The following is a 20119-nucleotide window of genomic DNA, read 5'->3' on the forward strand; positions in this document are numbered from 1 at the left end:
TCAAGCATGATTGCTGAAGGAAGTCCGCTGTTACCTGGAAGCCCCTGTTGGAAGAGGAAGCCAGGAGACACTATAAAGTGTTAAAATTATGGAAAAGCCCACACTGAGGCGTTATTCCAGCACAGCCATGGACCAATTTTTTGAACCAGACAGGACACAGAGCAACAACACCATACATGTAGTTTGACTTCTTCTCCACTGCTTAGTATGACAAGTGACAAGCATCAGAAGAGTTAAGGAATGGAGGGCTAAAATAATATCCCACAGTCTAAGGTCCATCATCAACAGGCAGAGACAACAAACATCATTCTAGTGGCTGATGGGTTAAAGCTTAGTGCGAGGGTTGTTTTCCTCATCATTGAAATCAGCAGTGAGTGCCTAAGTCCCGCCATTGTGCAGCCTTCCCGCCACAGCCTATTGTTAGAAGTCATAATAAGCCAATGTTGCACAGCCTTGAATTTCAGCCAGGCTCCAGAAACTAGAGCAGATTTATACTAATGCACAAGTAGCAGTGTTGTGTAATAAGAAAAAAGTAATGTAACAGAGATCTCTTCAACTGCAAATGTTCAGTTACTCCAGCTGACCTTCACGCGTCTAACATTCATACAGTCACTCAGAGCGCTTCCCTGTAATTAGAAGTGGAATAATATGATAGAGCTATTAACGAAACAGCAGACAGGTTTTACAATGAAAGCATTGCATTTACAAACAACTGTACATATAAAGTACAAATGGCGTGCTTCAATTCAAGAGCTGAACCTTTCATAGAAGCGCCATCATGACTTACAGGAACAACTTCTTTACTAGAATCACATCTTTGAAATGTAACAGAGTACAAGGACGTACAGTGTATGGTAGACCTGAAAGTAATTAATAAAGTAGTGCCAATATAAAAAGATAAGTTCCAGATAACCCTTCATTTGCTATATGCTTCCATTTTCAAACAGGTACTAGCTTTGCTCAACTGACGACTGATGTGGTTGCAGCTATATGTGATGGTGTAGACACAGAAGAGTTCCAAATAAAAGTCAAAATAAACCCAAATACCTTTCCTTAGGCTGGGTCTCCATTGTGAGAACAAAACCAAGCTTAAATGTGATAACCAACGGCCACATGATATTGTGGGTTTACCTGAGGCATTACCTTCAATGACAAGTATGCATGTGTCGTAGTGTCACAGTCTTCTCTGCCTGAGTTTTTTTTACAGGTTCAGGCCACACAATTTAAACGGGTTTCGTTTCTTGTGGCACACAAGGGGTTACTTTCAGTTTTGTTCCAGCAACAGACTCTGCCCGGCAGCTCAGCGGTTTCTGCTGATGTCCACTTCCGGCCTGGATAAAAAAAACCGCTTCCACCAGGGGGTGCCGGTTATTCAGAATCATCCTGGAGCTGGGCTCAGACGTGGACAGACGTTTTTCTTGCTGCTGTGGTCTGTGCTTTGTTGTGTGAGTGAAGGGTTACCCTGGTACTTTCCCTTTTCCCTTCCCAGTACCTGTATATCCCTGTGTGTTTTCCCTGTGGTGTGTGAGTTGTTACCCTCCTTTCTATTGTTTGTATAGGTGGTGCTCTCCGTCCTGGTCTGTTCCCCTGGGTGGTGGGTGAGGCGGGGACATTACCATCATGGCCAGGACAGGAAACAGGGAGAGGCTGGGGGATCAGACATCGCTACCTTCAAGCGTAATTTTGGATTGAGGGTCAGCCCAGTGTACTTCCCTAGCTTGTGGGTAAGCAGCAGGGGACCCCTTCCACTCACTCTCTAATCCCATCACACCAGCATGACACTCAGTTTACAGATCACTTTATGATAGTAATGTTGAACATCTTTGCAGCTTTACTTGCCCCTTCAGAACAGATGGTATTTTTAATGCAGCAGCTGTATAAAAGACAATGGTGGGTTAAATCCATCAAATCAGGAACAACACAGGGTAACTGATCTATTTGTAGTCTACACCAAATTTGTCATGGAAACGCTGCAGATTTTCAGCAGATTTCACCAGTTGCATTAAAGGTAAGGTATCTCGTTTTTTTTATTAAAAATAGTGATTATAAAATCAGGTATTTTTAATACAAAGTTAAAATTGCAGCTTATTTAGTTTTTATTTAATTCTAATTTTACTGGAGGCACTGGGGGCCATGCTGGATTTGCTGTGTGTAACGACAATTACTCACTCCTTTATGGCAGCCCCTGTGCATAGAAAACAGTGGTCGGGATCCGATCCCATCATTTACGTTACAGTGGGCGTCTGCTGTGACCTGGACGCACCCCCTGGGCTGTCCAGATCACAGCAGCGGGAGATCAGCGCCATCATTGTGGAGCTCACAGCATATGCTGTTTGCTCCACTATACCCCTGTCAACCACCAGGATACGTGAGTACGGGCCTCCTACCCTCCCCTCTCCTCCCCCCGTTACCGTCTCCGATGACACCCCCTCCCTCCGCTCTTCCCAGCCCCCGCTCTGCCCCCGCTACTGCTACCGTCGCCCCTCCCCCCACCATTACTGTCTCCGATGACAACCCTCCCTCTGCTCTCCCCAGCCACAGCTCTGCCCGCCGCCCCTCCCCCCGCCGTTACTGTCGCCGATGACACCCCTCCCTCCGCTCTGCACGCTGCTGCCGCTGCTGTGTGTGTGCCACTGCATGTGAGTACTGCCGCTGCTACGGCTGATACTGTCTGCACGGCTATGTATCTAATCCTCTCCTGTGTGATACTGTCTGCACGGCTGTGTATCTAATCCTATCCTGTGTGATACTGTCTGCACGGCTGTGTATCTAATTCTGTCCTGGGTGATACTGTCTGCTGAGCTGTGTATCTAATCCTGTCCTGGGCGATACTCCTGCTGTCCTTGGTGACACTTTAGACATTTCTGGTCACCAACAAAATGGTTCTACACTATGTCCCTACATGTTATTCTCTGATATGTGTTGTAAACACTCAGATTAGGAGGGGAGAGCAGACTCCGCCCACACACAGGAGAGCAGACTCCGCCCACTTTACTGCAGCTGTAATGTGAGCTTTTTCTACAGTTGGATTCCTGTAGGACTTCAGAAGCTGCTCCCCCTAGTGTTTAACAGTGGAAACAGTGGAAAATATCAAACTTTTAAATTTTTTTTATATTTTGCTCAATTAAAAAAAATAACATTTAAACAAAACATTAAAATATTATTACTTTACATTTTTTCAGTTACTGAAATTTTTTTTTTCTGACGATACATTCCCTTTAAGGTGTTGATCAACAGAATAAATTGACATAAACATGTATCAAGCAGCATCTTAACAAATAGTGAGCTGTGCTGTAAAAAAGAATGAAAGAAATCATGCCGCTGCTGCTGTGCTATTTGTATTGTGCAGCCAGAGTATGTTGACGTACAGCATCACACGTTAGCTTTGGTTTTGCTACATTTGTACTGCGTACGATTTCCTCCACAAATTTTCTCAGAAGAGTATGGGTAAGATTTTATGCGCAATGTTCATCCAGTGAATATCCTATATTCTCACATTTGCACATACGGTACCTGTCAGGGATTTTATTTTGAGCCTAGGTAAAGTTTAATATTACAACACCCCGGCTAAGGAAAGTACTACGTTACTAAAAAAAATAAAAAATAAAAATAAAAAAATAGAACACTAGCACATGACAGTATAAACCAAAGTACATTAAACTTCAGTATGTCAATATGTCTAGTCAGGAAGCGTAGATGATTGTGAATCAATGTCAACTGCTTTGCTGTAAAGGAAAGTAATAACCGGTAGGCTGGAGAGGAACAGCAATGCTACTTTCACACATACGGTTTTTGCCATCAGGCACAATCCGGGGTTTGTGCCTGATGCAACAGATCCATCGCAGATTGAGTAAAAACTGATGCGACGGATCCAGCAAAAAAATAACTATCCTGTTTTCTTTTTTTTTTCTTTTTCATGGCATAAGGAGAGAGAGAGAGAGAGAGAGAGAGAGAGAGACCCTATCATCACCGCACACACCGGCACTACCTCCCCCACCATCACCGCACACACCGGCACTACCGCACCCATCATCACCGCACACACACAGGCACTACTACCCCCATCATCACCGCACACACGCAGGCACTACCGCATCCATCATCACCGCACACACACAAGCACTACCGCCTCCATCATCACCGCACACACCGGCACTACTGCCCCCATCATCACCGCACGCACACATGCACTACCGCCCCCATGACCACCGCACAAACACCAGCACTACCGCCCCCATCATCATCGCACACACGCCAATGCCATCACTACCGCCCCCCCATCATCACTGCACACACAGGCGCTAGTGCCCCCATCACCGCACACATGCAGGCACTACCGCCCATATCACCACCGCACACACGCAAGCACTACCGCCCCCATCATCACCGCACACACACAGGCACTACCACCCCCATCACCACCACACACACCAGCACTACCGCCCCCATCATTACCGTACACACACCGGCACTACCGCCCCCATCATCACCGCACACAAGCAAGCACTACCGAACCCATCATCACCGCACGCACGCAGGCACTACTGCCCCCATCATCACCGCACACATACAGGCACTACCACCCCCATCATCACTGCACACACGCAGGCACTACCCGTGTGACGTGACCGCTGACAGCGTGACTCACTTCAGTTGCTCTGTGGAGCTCACAGTGAGCGGCGGTGTTCTACAGCTGCTCCTGTCAGCTTTCAATGTAGCAGAGCTGAAAGCGTCGATGGACCTCATGTGGATTACGCCGGACCTAGAGGGCTCTTTGGGGATTAATAAAGTGGTGAAAGAGGGTGTTTTTTTGTGTTTTATTTCAAATAAAGGATTTTTCGGTGTCTGTGTTTATTTAGTTTCACTACAGATTAATCATGGAAGGTGTCTCATAGATGCCTGCCATGATTAACCTAGGACTTAGTGGCAGCTATGGGCTGCTATTAACTCCTTATTACCCCGATTGCCACCGCACCAGGGCAATTCGGGATGAGTCGGTTAGAGTCCCGGGACCGTCACATCTAAAAGATGCGGCATTTCCAGGTGGCTGCTGGCTGATATTTTTAGGCTGCGGGGCTCCCCATAATGTGTGGCTCCCCATCCTGAGAATACCAGCCATCAGCTGTGTGGCTTTACCTTGGCTGGTATCAAAATTGGCATTTCCAGGTGGCTGCTGGCTGATATTTTTAGGCTGGGGGGCTCCCCATAATGTGTGGCTCGCCATCCTGAGAATACCAGCCATCAGCTGTGTGGCTTTACCTTGGCTGGTATCAAAATTGGGGGGGAATCGGACTCCGTTTTTTTAATTATTTATTTATTGTACCGCAAGTTATAGACCCGTCAACCGGTGGCTGTGATTGGTTGCAGTTAGAGAGCTGTCACTCAGCATGGGGGCATGTCTGACTGCAACCAATCATAGGCGCCAGTGGGCGGGGGAAGCAGTGTATATGAGATGGAATAATGAGCGGCTGGCATTTTCAAAAGCCGCCAGAGCAGTGTGACAGCTGTGCCGCGACGGTGATTGGTGAATATGAAGGGGGGAGTGAGAGGAAGAGACCGATCGACAGAGAGAGAGAGCGAGACCGACATCGACAGACAGACTGACTGACAGAGAGAGATCGACAGACCGACAGAAAGAGAGACCAACATCGACAGAGAGAGAAAGAGATTTTTTCTATGACTAGAAGTGAATTTACACAATTTCTGGTTATGTCCAGAAACAAAAACCGGATCTATCGTTGGTTTCCGGCACATGCCGGATCCGGCGCCCATAGGAAAACATGCTGGACGGCGCCATTGTCAAAAAACGTTCCATGCTGCATCCTTTCCAGCAACCGGACGAAGAAATTTCGCCCAATCCAGCGGACGCCGCATGAAACGCAAGGCCATCCGGTACAATCCGGCGCTAATACAGGTCAATGGGGAATAAAACGGATCGGGCACCGGATCAGTTTTATCCGCATTTCACCGGATTGTGCCTGCCGGCAAAAACCGGCTGTGTGAAAGTAGCCTACGACAACCCCAAAAAGGGAATGGTTTTTTCAAGTGATGGCTACTCCTCATCTGTCCTGAATGATTCTTCTCTAGGTTTCCTAGTGTCATGATAAGAAAGGGTGTAGAAAGGCACAATTTCAGCATCAAGACAGGTATCTGCTCATTTGTATGAGGAAGAGCACTGCAAAATCATTACAAAATTACATCCAGTGAGCAAACAGGCAAACACTAACTCCCGATTTCTGTGCTCATAACCCAGCACCTCACAGTGCGATTGACTTTTGGCAGAACAAACCAGAATTGGATGGTCTGCCACTGATGCACCCTTCACAATGAGCACAGGTGACAGATGTAACAGAGTCTAAAACGGTGAATGTTATGCTGCTTGCAGTGTCATCCACCATGACCAGTTTGGTAGTGGGTGAGGGGGAGGTCTGGAGAGGCATATAGAAAGTAGCTTGCACAAACCGCCAAGTGATAGCCTAACTACTGTAAGATACCAGGATGAAATCCTCAGAGCCACCATTGTCAGGCCTTATGCTGATGCAGTAGTCTCTTCACTCTTAATGATGCATGACAATGTGTAGCCAAAAAGTGTAGGTAACTTCTCTGGAACGCCGGGGACACTATGTTTCAGTGCGACTGACGCTGACAAATAGTGCCACAGACTGTGCAGGAGCTCAGTGATGCTCTGATCTAGGTCTGGGAGGAGATTCCTGAGGACACAATCTGCCATCTCATCAGAAACATGGACAGACGTTTTCAGGAGTCTACACAGGCACATATTGGGACTGTACACATTACTAAGTACAATTTAGACATATTGGATCTGCAATCTTTTACTTTGATTTTAGGAGTTGTGACAACTCAACATCTGGCCACTTGTTGGGGGGGGGGGGGGGGGGGTTAAACTGTTTTTAATTAGACCAGACATATATTTCTTTAGATTTTAAATCAAGAGAAGTTAGCTATTGTCTCATGTCAGACTCATCGAAGCCCTATGTCGATAATGTGGATTGCCTCAGCCATTCTGACTACATGATTCAGAGGAAAATTATGTAGACAGATTGAACTGGCAACCAATGAGAGAGCAGCCATCTTCACCAATCCTGTAAGAGAACTAAGGGATAAAAAAGGGCCTTGCTTCTGTCACCTTTGAGTTATTGGCGGATTACAGAACTGTTTGACTTTAAATATTCTACATGCCCTCAGCTGAGTAGCTTCGGTTCAGGCTGGGGGATCATAGAATTGCTTCACTTTGAATTTTCTAGATGACCTCACCTTAGGAGCTACGGTTCCAGCTGGATGATCACAGAACAGCTTCAAGATTCATTCTACAAGATTTCAGACTAGGATCGCAGAACTTCTTCACTGCTGAGAGCCGAGCCCATGAATTTGCTTGGAAAACCCAGATTGGGACAACTCTGTCACCTGGCTACATATCTTGCTGTGCTAGGTCAGCTTCCTCAGCTTGCTGTTATCTCCTCTCAGTGGGTGCCCGACAAAAGCGGGGTGCTGCTGGCTGGGATAGTTGGCCCTGGAAGCCCCAAACATTATAATCCCTGGTAGACCAGCGGAAGGGTGAGACTCTGTCACTCATATCATCTTGTCTTCTTTCTGGGAATGTAATTGCGTGTTGGTGAACCAATAAAGTTGTACCAATGTATGGTTCCCTCACCCTGTGTTGTCTGAGTAGTGTTCTGCCAACGGGAAAGGAGTCTGGACGTTCAGTGGGGTGAGCCTTGGTTCGTGTGGTCTTTTTAAAGACAGCCAGGCCAGCGGACGAGAGCACCCACTGACCCGCTTGTCTCCACATGGTTAATTTGGAAATCAAAGCTGGTTTTAGAATTTGACTTCCATTGATACGTTAATTTTGCTCTCTATGAATTACACCAATTACATTAGTAAAGATTCTCAATCTTCTGTTTGAAATTCAAAGTGTTTTTAAGGTTCTCTTAATTTTTTTTTTTTGAGCTGTGCATTTTAAATATTTATCATCAATGTTCTAAAATACAATGCAGTTATCCCATCATTTTAAGTCTAGGCTGATCATTACCCTAAAATCCCCAGCATTTGTTAATATGTGGATAGTTCTAATAGGAAAATGAATATTCTCATTGATCATCTGAATGATAAGCGGCCCACCAAACACACACTACACATAAGACACTGATAAAACCATCACTGACATATACATTCACATACTTTAACAAGACTTTATGCCCATGGTATCAGAAGAAGCAAGGTGAGAAGAGCTATTCTAGCTCTTAACAAACAGCAAGTGATTAGATACCAACCAATTTTGTTCACAAGTCTGATGATGTGTTACATTTACACTAAAGCTGGGTTTACACACTGCAACATCGCAAAGGACATCGCTGTAACGTCACCGGTTTGGTGACGCAATAGCGACCTCCCTAAGTCTCTGCTAAGTCGCTGGTGAGCAGTCAAACAGGCAAACCTGGCCAACAACTCAACAGCGATCCGGACCTGCAGAGCGACCTAGCTGGTTGTTGGGGACGTTGATAAGCAGCCTTTTGAAAGGGAAGTTGCTAACAAAGTCGCTGCAAAGTCTTCACACACTGAAACTTCATGCTGCACAGCGGGAAACAAAGGACCTAGGAATGGTCCTGAACGATTTGTAACGATTACAACTTCACAGCAGGGGCCGGGTCGCTGATAGGTTTCACACACTGCAACATCGCAAACAACATCGCTATTGCGTCACAAAACCGGTGACGTTACAGCGATGTCGTTTGAGATGTTGCAGTGTGTAAACCCAGCTTAAAGCTGGTGTCACACACAGCGACAACGACGTCGCTGCTACGTCACCATTTTCTGTGACGTTGCAGCGATGTCCCGTCGCTGTCGCTGTGTGTGACATCCAGCAACGACCTGGCCCCTGCTGTGAGGTCGCCGGTCGTTGCTGAATGTCCAGCTTCATTTTTTGGTCGTCACTCTCCCGCTGTGACACACACATCGCTGTGTGTGACAGCGAGAGAGCGACGAAATGAAGCGAGCAGGGAGCAGGAGCCGGCATCTGGCAGCTGCGGTAAGCTGTAACCAGCGTAAACATCGGGTAACCAAGGGAAGACCTTTCCCTGGTTACCCGATGTTTACGCTGGTTACCAGCCTCCGCTCTTGCTGCCAGCGCCGGCTCCTGCACTGTGACATGTGGCTGCAGTACGCATCGGGTAATTAACCCGATGTGTACTGTACCTAGGAGAGCAAGGAGCCAGCGCTAAGCAGTGCGCGCAGCTCCCTGCTCTCTGAACTGTGACATGTAGCTGCAGCACACATCGGGTTAATTAACCCGATGTGTACTGTAGGAGAGCAAGGAGCCAGCGCTAAGCGCGGCTCCCTGCTCTCTGCACATGTAGCACAGCGACGTTATGATCGCTGCTTCTGCTGTGTTTGACAGCTAAGCAGCGATCATAACAGCGACTTACAAGGTCGCTGTTACGTCACCGAAAATGGTGACGTAACAGCGACGTCGTTGTCGCTGTCGCTTAGTGTGAACCCAGCTTTACTCTCACCCCTTACACCTCCTAATACCCAGCACACCTACACCATAAAAATACACCTGTTTATCTATGTTAATCCAATCACTGGTGCATAGACTGCCATTTCTATGTAACACATACTGTACGTATTTCTACACATTTATTCAGAACACGGTTGACTAGACAACATGCGAGTATGGAAGAAATACTATACAGTTACAACTATACCACATACATTATTAATTAGCATCCTTTTATTCTATGGAACCAACACATTGCAGCGTGCCTTATACTTGGAAACCATCATAAGCATAAAAGATAAAAGTTATTTATTTTTGGCCAAAATGTTTTAAAAGAATGGGACATTTGGAAAGAGGCCTCATCGGTAGGCCTTAGTGTTCTACGTCGATGCATCATAGAATTCTCATACAGTTTTGTTTGCTGTGTAATTTGTGCAAAGAAAACTTTATTTGGTTCTAAAAGATGACTTATTAAGGAGTCATTTCCCCTACAAGTATTGTTTATAGGGGAGAATACATTTATATTGCTGCACCTTACAGATGTACCTTATGGCAGTGCATAGTAGTCCATAGTATCGCACAATAGGGGCTTTATATTGAGTCTTTATAAGACATTTTCTGATTCCCATGGTCTATAAATTGCCATCCACTCTTCTTTTAAGCAGATGGTTCTTAATCAGCTTTCTTTTTTTTTTCCCCTTTACACATAGCTTTATTACTTGCTGACAGACAGGAGAGGCTAGTCTGTGGCGTGAGGGTGGAGGGGCACCAGTGTGGCGCACACATTGTGGAGTCATGGGAGACACGCGGCCACCTGGAAGGCCCCGTCTGCCGTGTGCTGTGATCCTGGAGCTGAGCCAGTTCGTGGAAGCGCTCCCCGCACCACAGGCACTTGTAGTGCTGCTCCCGTTTGTGGATGCTCTGATGTTTGTTCAGATGTTCCCTCTGTTTGAAGCTTTTGTCGCAGAACGGGCACTTGTAGGGCTTCTCGCCCGTGTGCGCTCGTCGGTGTCTCTGCAGGTCAGACGCATATTTGAATCATTTCTCACAGTCTGGACACTTGAGAGGTTTGTCCCTGGTGGGATCGCACAGATGCTGCACAAACTCTGAGGGGGAGAAGAAGTGGTGCTCGCAGGCCGTGCACCTCAGCGGCTTGTCCGTGCAGTGGGCGGCCTGGTGCTTCTGCAGGGCGGAGGCGCGCTTGTAAGTCTTATGACACAAGCTACACTGGAAGGGTCGCTCTGCGCTACTGGCCACGCACTTGTGTTACAGCAAGACCTGCGCCTAGTGGTAGCCCTGCTGGCAGGCATTGCACTTGAAGATGCTCTTGGCCCCCTGCTGGCTGAAGGCCATGCTTTTATCACAATAGATGCAATTGTCCGGCTCCTCAGCCTTGTGGGTACGCCGGTGCCTCATGAGAGCATACTGTTGCTTAAAACTCATCTGACACAGATCACAATGGAAAGGGCGTTCCTCACAATGCGTGCGCTCGTACTGTGAGGTCTGATGGACGGCGGAATGCCTTCTGACAGGCAGCACAGCGGAAGGGCCGCTCCCCGGCCGGCGTGCATGGGTGCTGCAGTAACTGGGAAGATTCCTTAAAGCGCAGCTGGCATGTCTGACATTGGAAGAGCTGCTCGCCTGAATGGCCATAAATGTGCCGCAGAAAATGGGAGCGATGCTTGAAGCTTTTTTCCCCACACGGCGCACTTGTAGGGGCGCACCGAGCTGTGCGTGCACTTGTGGTGCACCAGGTGGGAGGACTGGCTGACACTCTTATCGCACAGTGTGCACTTGTATGGCTTCTCCCCAGTGTGCACGCCCTTGTGGCGGGACAGTTCTGACAAGTGCTTAAATGGCTTGTGGCACAGGGTGCAGATGAAGGGTCTGTCCATGGGGGCTGGCACAGGTGGGGGGCGCTGGGTAAACAGGCTGTGTCTGCCTCCGAAGGCTTGTACGTCTTCTCAGAAATGGAGCATTTTAGAGAGCTGCCATTGTGGGCAGTGTGGTGCTGTGCCAGGGAGGTCAGCAGAGAAAACCCCATTTTACAAACTCCACAGACAAAGGGTTTCTGCCCCACCTGCGTGCACTGGTGCTCCAGAAGGTCAGTGGCCTGGTGAAAGATCTTCAGGCACTGGGTGCACTGGAAGGAGTGGTCGTGGCTGGCGGATGGCATGCACTGATGGTCCTGGGGGTTTGCCAGATCGCTCAGGTCATGACCACACAGCACACACTTATGCAGAGGCTGAGCAGGAGGTAGAGAAGGATGAGGGATCCCAAGCTCCGGCTGCACCAGAATGCCGTGCACGGCACAGCCCAATGTGTTCTCCGAGGAGGCTGGGCTGGCGATGGGATGCGGCTGCTGCGGGGATGGCTGCAAGGACGAAGGAGGCGCCTGTGCAGGAGCCCAGCCCGTGGACATAATGGGGGCCAGGAACACGCCTTCAACGCAAAACGGGTTGGTGCTCTGCACGGACACTTCTCAGGTATGAGGACCTCTGCGCTACGAACTCACGCCATCTTCTGGAGGAAATCTTCTCATTGCCGGGTCCGCTGTACAGGGAGGAGGCGGATCTGGGGGGATAGAGGCTCCGGTACAGGGGGGTGGGAGGAGCAAGCAGGACCTCCCCCTACCGGACACCGGGGACACCGAGCAACCGAGGAAGAGACCGAGAGAAAGAAAGAGGAAGAGACAGAGAAAGAAAGAGACAGAGAGGAAGAGACACAGAGAGAGGAAGAGAGAGAGGAAGAGAGAGAGAGAGAGAGAGAGAGGGAGGGAGGAAGAGACCTTTATCAGCTTTCTTACATTAAATATACCGTAATAAGTTTCCTTACATTTCTTTGCATTACAAAATTGTGCCGACAGGTTCTCTATAACGGAAACTCGTGACAGTATTGTCGCTGGTGATAATATGCGGGGAACTACTGATCTCAGCAGGATCTCATAGCAACATCATTGAATAAAATACACAGACACTGAAAGGATTACAAAAAGGGAGTATTTTGGACGATGTGGATTCCAATCTAAAGACTGTAAAGTTGTGCAGCAGATTTTCTGTCTGGGAAAATCTGCTCCATATTACAGTATCAGTTCTGATAATGAAGATCTCTTGCACATATTGTGGAGAAAATCGGTAGTTTTACATACAGTCTATAGAATCCGCATCATTTATTAAAAAAAAAAAAAAAAAAAAAAGAAAGGAAGGAAGAAAGTATAATTACATAATCCTTTCACAAATGGGAAAAGAATCTATTATCAGGTGCAGTATTTGGTCAGTAATTTCCATCAGTATTTGTATTGCTGTAGTTTGTTGTACTGAGTTGTCGCCCCCTGTCTGAGCCAGGCATTTATCGATATCGCTTCCCATGAACAGTCGGGCCCCGTTCCTGTTCTGCCCTTATTCACGCTGAAGTCATCTGACATAAGGTGAGGTTTCAATATTAGAGACATGCTAGGAATGTCCCTACTGAGTACACCTTGTCGCATAGGATGGCTTTTATGCATTTTTGATCAAAATAGGGTTAGCTAAGTACCCTATGTTATTTACATGTACTGTACTATTACTGTTTACTTATTTACTTACTATAGGGAATATATGCAATTTGTTGTTTTTTTCTTGGTTTTGTCTATGAAGTGGCCACAGTGTGAACATGCTTTTACGCAATGCACGAAAAACTTATCTACCAGTTAATTTCTTTGGTTTTCCTGTTTATCAGTATTTTACATCAGTATTTGTAAGAGAAAACCAGGAGTGGGTGAAAAATACAGAAGTGGTGACGGGTTTCTATTATACTTTTCCTCTGATTGTTCCACTCACAGTTTTGTCTTACATATACGAAGAGAAACAAAAACTCAACTAATACTGAAAGTGTGAACGTGGCCTTAAGGCCGCTTTACACGCTACGACATCGCTAAAGCGATCTCGTTAGGGTCACGGAATTTGTGACGCACATCCGGCCACGTTAGCGATGTCGTTGCGTGTGACACCTATTAGCGATTTTGAATCGTTGCAAAAACGTTCAAAATCGCTAATCGGTGACATCCCCCCTAATCTCGATTATTGTTGCTGCTGCAGTAACGATGTTGTTCGGCTTTCCTGCGGCAGCACACATCGCTATGTGTGACACCGCAGGAACAAGGAACCTCTCCTTACCTGCGTCCCGCCCGCAATGCGGAAGGAAGGAGGTGGGCGGGATGTTCGTCCCACTCATCTCCGCCCCTCCGCTTCTATTGGGCGGCCGCTTAGTGACGTCGCTGTGACACCGAACGAATCGCCCCCTTAGAAAGGAGGCGGTTCGCCGGTCACAGCAACGTCGCAGGGAAGGTAAGTGCCGTATGACAGTTCTGAGCGATGTTGTGCGCCATGGGCAGCGATTTGCCCGTGTCGCACAACCGATGGCGGCGGGTACACACGCTAACAATATCGGTAACAATATCGCAGCATGTAAAGCGCCCTTTAGACTGCTTGTGATTTTGGCAATATCAGCAGTCCCATTGCTCTACATCTGGATGAGGTTGACCCTTTCTACTTGTATAACACTTGTCCAAACTAAGTATTCACTACTGAGAAATTTAAGGTGAATACTCATATCTTTACAGAAACATTTTCTCATAAGTAAAATGGAACAGTAAATCTAGAAATGAGTGATTAAACTATATATAATATACAGTATACACTGTGTGCAGAATTATTAGGCAAATAAGAATTTGATCACATGATAATTTTTATACATGTTGTCCTACTCCAAGCTGTATAGGCTTGAGAGCCAACTACCAATTAAGTAAATCAGGCGATGTGCATCTCTGTAATGAAGAGGGGTGCAGTGTAATGACATCAACACCCTATATACCTTGTGCTGAATTATTAGGCACCTTACTTTCCTTTGGCAAAATGGGTCAGAAGAGAGATTTGACGGGCTCTGAAAAGTCCAAAATTTTGAGATGTATTGCAAAGGGATGCAGCAGTCTTAAAACTGCCAAACTTTTGAAGCGTGATCACCGAACAATCAAGCGTTTCATGGCAAATAGCCAACAGGGTCGCAAGAAGTGTGTTGGGCAAAAAAGGCGCAAAATAACTGCCCGTGAATTGAGGAAAATCAAGATGCCATTTGCCACCAGTTTGGTCATATTTCAGAGCTGCAACGTTACTGGAGTATCAAAAAGCACAAGGTGTGCCATACTCAGGGACATGGCCAAGGTAAGCAAATATCTTAAGATTGATTTTTCAAAGGTTTTATGGACTGATGAAATGAGAATGACTCTGGATGGGCCAGAGGCTGGATCAGTAAAGTGCAGAGAGCTCCACTCCGACTCAGACGCCAGCAAGGTGGAGGTGGGGTACTGGTATGGCCTGGTATCATCAAAGATGAACTTGTGGGACCTTTTCGGGTTGAGGATAGAGTGAAGTTTAACTCCCAGACCTACTGCCAGTTTCTGGAAGACAACGTCTTCAAGCAGTGGTACAGGAAGAAGTCGGTATTGTTCAAGAAAAACATGATTTTCATGCAGGACAATGCTCCAAGTACTCCGCGTGGCTGGCCAGTAAAGGTCTAAAAGATGAAAAAATAATGACATGGCCCAGTTGTTCACCTGATCTGAACCCCATAGAGAACCTGTGGTCCCTCATAAAATGTAAGATCTACAGGGAGGGAAAACAGTGTCTGGGAGGCTGTGGTGGCTGCTGCACGCAATGTTGATTGTAAACAGATCAAGCAACTGACAGAATCTATGGATGGTAGGCTGTTGAGTGTCATCATAAAGAAAGGTGGCTATATTGGTCACTAATTTTTTGGGGTTTTGTTTTTGCATGTCAGAAATGTTTATTTCTAAATTTTGTGCAGTTATATTGGTTTACCTGGTGAAAATAAACAAGTGAGATGAGAATATATTTGGTTTTTATTAAATTGCCAAATAATTCTGCACAGTAATAGTTATCTGCACAAACAGATATCCTCCTAAGATAGCAAAATCTAAAAAAAACTCACTCCAACTTCCAAAAATATTAAGCTTTGATATTTATGAGAACATAGTTGTTGATCAATTATAAAAAAAGTCCTCTAAAATACAACTTGCCTAATAATTCTGCACACAGTGTATAGTTGCCCTCACTGATTATTAATCCATAGCATTTTCTGCATGATCCTACAATGAACAAAAAAGTTAATCTCCTGCTGATCAGTCACATCTTTGATTGGTGGTTGATCAAAACTTATCCCCAGACAAAAAGCAGGACTGACAATTTGTCCTTCTGCTAAAGGGGCCTATCAGGGAGGCTTTGCTGCAGCCAGCTGTCTTAAGGCCCCAATACACAGACTAATATCGGCCCAACTAACCAATAATGATGGGTTTGGCTAACGGTCTAATGTGTATGGGTACACTGGCTGACTGATGGTTGGGGGACGTCAATTTGCGCATGTCTGGTTTCGGACATTTCATCGCTTTGGTTTCCCGGAGAAAAGCTGTCACTCGACATGTCAGCAGGTGATCGTCTCAGAGAACACAGGAGCATTCCTGTGGTCATCTGAGGTGGCTGTCAGCCAATCGATAGGCCAAACCATAGTTTAGCCCGCAGCATCTAATGTTAATGATTAGTATTAAAGTCACACACAAAACCTCTCACTAGGATTTTCCCTTATAAGCTTTGGCCACCACCAGTCAGCCATTATATACAGTATTCTAAAATGCAGTATATAAGTCCCCAGGCCGAGCTGTATAACATAAAACGCTCTTTTTTTTATACTCGCCTGCGGGGCGGTCGGGTCCAATGGGTGTCGCTGGTCTCTGTTACGGCTTCTTTTCTCTTCCACCCATCGCCATCCTTTCCAGCTCCATGTGGATGACGCGTCCTGCACCATCCACACAGAGGCCTCAATGGCGCTCCTGCGCATGTGCACCTTGATCTGCCCTGCTGAGTGCAGAGCAAAGTACTGTAATGCGCAGGTGCAAGGAAAGGTCAAAGACCAACTGCACGTAGGCACTACAATACTTTGATCTGCCCTCAGGAGGGCAGATCAAAGTGCACTTGCGCAGAAGCGCCATTGAGGCCTCTGTGTGGATGATGTAGGTCACGTCATCCACACGGAGCTGAGGAGGACAGCGATGGATGGAAGAGAGGAGGCGCTGAACCAAAGAGCAGTCAGATTTGACATAACAGAATACATAGAGCTTGATTACCCACAAGCAAAGTGTTAGTCAGTGGTAAAATTAAAATACAAAAGTTAAAGATGGTACAATATTATGTAAATAAAACCAATTAAATATGTTTTAATAGATAAGATTAGCCAAATATTTGGTCCTTCACATAAAAGGACCTATCACTTGGTCACAAGAGCTGAGTCAAAAAACCTGTAAAAAAAAACCCCTCTGAGCAACCAGATTCTGCAGCTCTTTTCCTTTTCCTGTTTCGCTGCTTTGTAGACATATTCACATTTATTGTTTTTGGATCACAATATGTGCAATCTGTGTATGCAGATCAACTGGGCGTTTCTTCAGAGTCTTCTCAGGGGGCATGCACATTCACCCTTCCCTCTCAAACACTACCAATCACAGCATGGCAGCATCTAAGACTGCAAGATCAGCAGTTGAGCTGTGATTGGCAGTGTCTGAGACGGAGCAGTGAAAGCACATAAAAGACTTCGAAGAAATGCCTAGTTGGTCTGCATGCAGAAATTTCACATAGTGTGCTCCTAAAGCAATAAATGTGAATAACTTTGCAATTAAGTGTCTCAGTGCTAAACAGAAAAATGTGGACAAAAACGGCAGAATTAGGGAAACCGAGACTATTATTTTTTTCTTGTTTTACAAAGTATTTAACAATTTGCTTCAGCAAGTGACAAGACTAGGTTAAAGAGGACTTGTCATTTGAATCCATGTAGAATAACACTATTTCTAGGCATTTTATGACTTGTATCCTGCAGGTCTTGTTAGTTGTCCCCTCTACAGGATATCTAATATTCAGAAGTCACTGAGTTACTGGGTGGAGACTTGTTGCTATGCTTCCTCCCATACACAGTACACAAAACAGGAGGGATTCATTATATTATACAGTTGTACTGAGCAGTGTAGCTCTGAATCCAGCACTCTAAATCAGAAATATATTGGTGTTGTCTATTAACGGATATAGGTGGCATACCTTAAATTATATGCACTCATTCTGATCGATATATTAAAGTGTTAGAGGTTAGAGCAGTAGTTTTTTCCAGGGGGTCAAAGTCTTAAATTCAATGGGGTTGAATCATAATAAACACTGATGAATAAACGCTGATTAAATAAAGCGGATGACCCAAAAACAACATTAACATTTATGAAAAAAACACAGAATAAGTGATAAATGTATTATGGCTGAAGATTTGACCACTAGGACCTACTTACACCACAAAGATGAGATCTTAATCTCTATTATCAAATGGAGCGATGGTCACACATGAGCACTACTGCTCCCTTCACTGTCTATAGGATTAAAGAAGTTAGCTGCATATTGTTATATCTTGGCAATCGTAATTACAATAAACGTACCGTGTTTTTCCAAAAATAAGACACTGTCTTATATTTTTTTTGACCCCCAAAAAAGCGCTAGGGCTTATTTTTAGAGGAGGTCTTATTCTTGGAGAAACACGGTTGGGGGTAAGTTTACCCCCCCAAAAAGCAGACCCCCCCCCACTTCCCAGGAGACTCATACTCACCAGACCAGGACGTCTGCGTGGTTCCCAGGTCCTCCTGTGATCTCCGGTCGGTGCTGCACGCCGTCCTACCCTGCTGCTAGCTGACACGCTGGCACACACAGAAGATCCCAGACACACACAGCAGATCACACACAGCAGATCGCAGTCACACACAGCCGATCACAGATACACACATCCGATCGCAGACACACACAGCCGATCACAGATACACACAGCCGATCGCAGGCACGCACAGCCGTCACAGATACACACATCTGATCGCAGACACACACAGTCGATCGCAGAAAAACACAGCCGATCGCAGACACACACACACACAGCCGATTGCAGACACACACACACACACACACACACACACACACACATCACATTACATCACATCACATCCAGCACTTACGGCAGCAGAGAATGAGAGCAAGTCACGTGTCCGGCCGCAGGTCCTGTTCGTCGCGCTGCACTGCACTGCCTCTCAGGATTCTCCCGGCGAGAAGAGATCGGTGTCACTGGATGAGGTGAGTGTGTGTGCGATCCGATGTGTGTGTGTGGGTGTGTGTGTGATTTGTTGTTTGCGTGTGAGCCGATGTTTGTGTGTGCGATCTGATTATGTGTGCGATCTGACTGTGTGTGCGATCCGATGTTTGTGTGTGAGATCTGGTGTGTGCGTGAGATCTGATTGTGTGTGTGTGTGTGTGTGTGTGTGTGCGCGTGTGTGTGTGTGTGCTGATGTGTGCGGGTGTGCCGCACAGTGTCGGGTGAGTGTAATTGCCGGGTGCCACTGTGTATAATGAAGTGTCCTGCAGTATCTGTATCTTTGTTAGCTGCACGGACACTTCATTATTGATCCGGGACTAGGGCTTATTTTCGGGGGAGGGCTTATATTTAAGCCTTTCTCCGAAAATGCTGAAAATCCCTGCTAGGGCTTATTTTTGGGGGAGGTCTTATTTTTGGAAAAACACGGTAGTAGTACTGTGCCTGCACAATTATAGGTACCTTCAAATGGGGTCTTGGGAGTGCCATTATTATGATTGGTGGTGGATCAAGCGGTCACACCCTCAGCACTTATAAATCTATCACCTTTCCCATGGAGAAGTGATAAAAGTTGCTTGTGAACCAACCCTAATAATGCCAGTCATTAGATAACCCTTTTTGGGTATTAAATAAAAAAATAATAAAAAACAGTCCTGTACTGAAGAAAGTCTGTGGCCTTTCAAATATAGTGAATAGTTGGGGGGGGGAGGAGTACTTTAAAAGGCTTGTCCTTATTTATACAGTAAAGACCAAAAGTTTGGACACACCTTCTCATCTCTAGAACAACTGTTAAGAGGAGACTTTGTGCAGCAGGCCTTCATGGTAAAATAGTTGCTAGGAAACCACTGCTAAGGACAGGCAACAAGCAGAAGATACTTGTTTGGGCTAAAGAACACAATGAATGGACATTAGACCAGTGGAAATCTGTGCTTTGGTCTGATGAGTCCAAATTTGAGATCTTTGGATCCAACTACCGTGACTTTGTAGAAAAGCCACTCTACATGGCTGGTTCCCACCGTGAAGCATGGAGGAGGAGGTGTGATGGTGTGGGGGTGCTTTGCTGGTGACATTGTTGGGAATTTATTCAAAATTGAAGGCATACAGAACCAGCATGACTACCACAGCATCTTGCAGCGGCATGCTATTCCATCCGGTTTGCGTTTAGTTGGACCATCATTTATTTTTCAACAGGACAATGACCCCAAACACACCTCCAGGCTGTGTAAGGGCTATTTGACTAAGAAGGAGAGTGATGGGGTGCTACGCCAGATGACCTGGCCTCCACAGTCACCAGACCTGAACCCAATCGAGATAGTTTGGGGTGAGCTGGACCGCAGAGTGAAGGCAAAAGGGCCAACTTGTGCTAAGCATCTCTGGGAACTCCTTCAAGAC

General features: G+C 46.2%; 1 protein-coding gene and 1 pseudogene across 2 annotated transcripts in view; both read right to left on the bottom strand.

The window, feature by feature from the left end:
- Window positions 1-20119, bottom strand: part of CDKAL1 (CDKAL1 threonylcarbamoyladenosine tRNA methylthiotransferase) — a 1035666-nt gene that overhangs the window by 360944 nt on the left and 654603 nt on the right. The window lies entirely within an intron of this gene.
- Window positions 10311-11939, bottom strand: LOC142244233 (uncharacterized; annotated as a pseudogene).

Source organism: Anomaloglossus baeobatrachus, chromosome 6 (assembly GCF_048569485.1).
Source record: "Anomaloglossus baeobatrachus isolate aAnoBae1 chromosome 6, aAnoBae1.hap1, whole genome shotgun sequence".
NCBI classification, from domain to species: domain Eukaryota; kingdom Metazoa; phylum Chordata; class Amphibia; order Anura; family Aromobatidae; genus Anomaloglossus; species Anomaloglossus baeobatrachus.